Source organism: Nerophis ophidion, linkage group LG23 (assembly GCF_033978795.1).
Source record: "Nerophis ophidion isolate RoL-2023_Sa linkage group LG23, RoL_Noph_v1.0, whole genome shotgun sequence".
Classification (NCBI taxonomy): Eukaryota; Metazoa; Chordata; class Actinopteri; order Syngnathiformes; family Syngnathidae; genus Nerophis; species Nerophis ophidion.
This window is the reverse complement of record NC_084633.1, coordinates 29,313,598-29,317,652: the sequence shown is the minus strand read 5'-3', so window position 1 is coordinate 29,317,652 and position 4,055 is coordinate 29,313,598.

Genomic DNA, 4,055 nt, shown 5'->3' with positions numbered 1-4,055 from the left:
TATATATATATATATAGATATATATATATATATATATATATATATATATATATGTGTGTGTGTGTGTGTGTGTGTGTGTGTGTGTGTGTGTGTAAGAACAGAAATAAGGTGTGTCGGTTCTGGTTCGTGCGTCTCAAATGTTGCTTTCTTGCTCAAAAATAAAAATGTGCGTATTATTATTTTATTTTTTATTTTATTTTTATTGACATCTAGCATCAGACATTCCTATCCATTACATCATATCAACATACATTCCATATATGTTGTCTGCTATAAATGTCAAAATATTTTTTGTTTAAATCCAAACCATACCAACCCCTCCCCCAAAAAAGAAAGAAACAAAGTAGTATCTACAGATACATGAATTAAATAAACAAAAAAGAAATAACAATAGGGCTTCACGGTGGAAGAGGGGTTAGTGCGTCTGCCTCACAATACGAAGGTCCTGCAGTCCTGGGTTCAAATCCAGCCTCGGGATCTTCCTGTGTGGAGTTTGCATGTTCTCCCCGTGAATGTGTGGGTTCCCTCTGGGTACTCCGGCTTCCTCCCACTTCCAAACACATGGTTGATTGGCAACACTAAATTGGCCCTAGTGTGTGAATGTGAGTGTGGATGTAGTCTGTCTATCTGTGTTGGCCCTGCGATGAGGTGGCGACTTGTCCAGGGTGTACCCCGCCTTCCGCCCAATTTTAGCTGGGATAGGCACCAGCGCCCCCCGCGACCTCAAAAGGGAATAAGCGGTTGAAAATGGATGGATGGAAATAACAATACATTAATAATAATCAGGAATAAAGTAAAACATTATAAACAGATACATATATATATACACACACACACACACATACATATATATAATTATATATATACTGTACACACATACATATTTAAAAAAGTGCGTTTTAAATGAACTGTTACGTACATTTTTCAATAAATGCATGCAATATTTGCACTCACCATCTGAAGTGATTGCATTTATGTGTACTTTATGAACTGTAGCTCACACACGTTCAAGTTTAAAACAAACTTAAAGCACTTCCTGCTGTACTAAAATGTAGCGATGGATAATTACATTTTCACAAATGTACCACCAGAGGTGGCTGTTTATCTACAATACATGTACCCACCACTGCACTGTAATACGATGAATGGAACGACACTCGGGGCTTCACTGTGGCAGAGGGGTTAGTGCGTCTGCCTCATAATACGAAGTTCCTGCAGTCCTGGGTTCAAATCCAGGCTCAAGATCTTTCTGTGTGGAGTTTGCATGTTCTCCCCGTGAATGCGTGGGTTCCCTCCGGGTACTTCGGCTTCCTCCCACTTCCAAAGACATGCACCTGGGGATAGGTTGATTGGCAACACTAAATTGGCCCTAGTGTGTGAATGTGAGTGTAAATGTTGTCTGTCTATCTGTGTTGGCCCTGTGATGAGGCAGCGACTTGTCCAGGGTGTACTCTACCTTCCGCCCGATTGTAGCTGAGATAGGCGCCCGCGCCCCCGCGACCCCGAAAGGGAATAAGCGGTAGAAAATGGATGGATGGATGGAACGACACTCTGAGACAAATACGACACGTTTTAATCACATTCATTTAACATAAAACAATATTATGATATACTAAACCGGCATGGATTGAATCAGTCTTGATTAAATCAAAAACTAATTAAGCACAAATAAGCTATAGCAGATGTTGGATGACAGAGGCACAATACTACAGTACTACTACTACTACTTATTATTATTTTCACTGCACTATGATCTGCATTATGATTTGAGTCAATACATCCTCTAATCATTACCATGCTTAATCAGAACCAGCATTGAAATCCAAACACTTTTATGCAGTATAACAAACATTTTGTAATGTGCAGGTGTATGTTTGGTGTAGAGAAGGCAGGTCATCAAATCAAATCAAATCAAATCAAAGTTTATTTATATAGCTCTAAATCACAAATGTCTCAAAGGGCTGCACAAGCCACAACGACATCCTCGGCTCAGATTCCACATCAGGGCATGAAAAAACTCAACCCAATTGGGCCAGCAGGGGATCATCTTGAGTGGAGACAAGTCAGCAGCGCAGAAACGTCCCCAGCTGATGCACAGATGAGTGGTCCACCCCAGGTCCCGACTTGGAACAGCTCGCTATTTTATTTTAACAAAGCAACAAACATGGCTGTAGACATTAAGTTAATTCATGAAATGCAACCTTACCCGAGTAAAACGATGCATATTTTTGTGGGAGAGTCTTGATATCAATTTCCTTGACCCAGCCACCCACAAATAGGTTGTAGACCTCCATGCTTTTCCAAGTTTTCATCTGTTTCGTCATGTAAAATGACATCTGGAGCACACAATAGTTGTATAGGGCTCGATTGCATAGTTACATTTTTTCGCTTGTCTCTGCTTTTAGCGGAAAGCTCTAGACCGCTTGCATACTCAGAAAGTTTGCACTCTGTCTGCTGCACGGTAGCCATATTGGTTCGGTGGCCCACCACTTTGTTTACTTCCATTCAACAGTCACATGACTGAAATCAACCTATTATACAAAATACGAGCAACAAACGATAACTGCCATGTGTGATCATGACACCTTTTTTGTTTGTAAAGTGTTCAAGGTAAGAAATTATGATTGCAGCTGAAATGTATGTAAGGACCCGCAACAATGGATGGTTGTGTATTATTGTATGGATTACATAGTAGTGAAATACAGTGGAACCTTCATCCATCCATCCGTTTTCTACCGCCTGTCCCTTTCGCGGTCGCGGTGGGTTGCTGGAGCCTATCTCAGCTGCATTTCGGGCAGAAGGCAATTTACACCCTGGACAAGTCATCATCTCATCACAGGGCCAACACAGATAGACAGACTACATTCACACTCACATTCACACACAAGGGCAAATTTAGTGTTGCCAATCAGGAACCTCCATTTACTTAATTGGTCATTAAACAGGGTTCATAAATCAAAAAGTTTGTATAGTAAACCAGATATCTTAATAAGAAACAATGTAATTATGAATGATGGTTTCCAGCCTCGACAAGAGTCGCATTGAAGTGATGGTTTTTAATAACTTTGAACACAATCTATAGGTCTTTACAGTGCAGTATATCAAAAAAACTACTGTATCTATTTATAAACAATCTTAAACAAGAATAACAATGACAAGCTTAACTCTGCCGTATGCTTTGCAAACATGCACACACACATACATACACATGGAAGTTCCTTTGGTGCCCTCACAAACGATCAGAAATCACAAAAATGCTAAACTTTAGAACAGTACGAAGTAACTTTTCATAAAATATTTTCATAACTTTTGGGATGATACTGTCATGGCCCGGGCGGACGTCAGTGGGCATTAATGTGTGCGCTGCGCTAGGCACACCTCCTGAAGCGTGCCATGTGCTTGCCAGTCCGGGTGCAGCAAGCGGCTGCAATCAACACACCTGAAGCTGATGATGAGACCTGCCTTCATAAGCCGACACAACCTGCTATCCTAGGCCAGAACGTAGTTTCCTGTTCAGTACAGTAAGCCGATACATTATGCTCTGTGTGCACTCTTTGCTCTCTGTGTTTTCTCCCCCGTCGTGTTCATTGTCTCGTGTCCTCCTTGTCACCTCTCTGCAGCCTGCCTTCATTCCCACGTCACAAGTGGTGTGTCTCGTCTCCCCACGTTCCCTTTGGTTTCCTGGCTGCAGCTTGGATCCCGACCTCCCACCGAGACACTGACTTTTGACGCCTCGTTATTGCCCCGACTTCCTGCCTGTGACTTCCGCGCCGCTTGTGTGGCACTACCGGTAACACACAACAGTTAATTAACACTCATAGTCACACTCCATTTCCATTGTTTATTAATATTATTATTTCTTATTTATATATATTGTTTATATGCATAAATAAATACAGCTAATACGGCATCCCTGTTGTCTGTGCCGTCTCCTTCCTCCTGTACCTGTAACAGATACATGTACTTATACATATTTTAATGACACCTCTGTCATGGCCTGAGCGGGTCTGTATCACTTTTAGCAATTTTGAGGAGGGAGGCAGAAACCCCGCCAC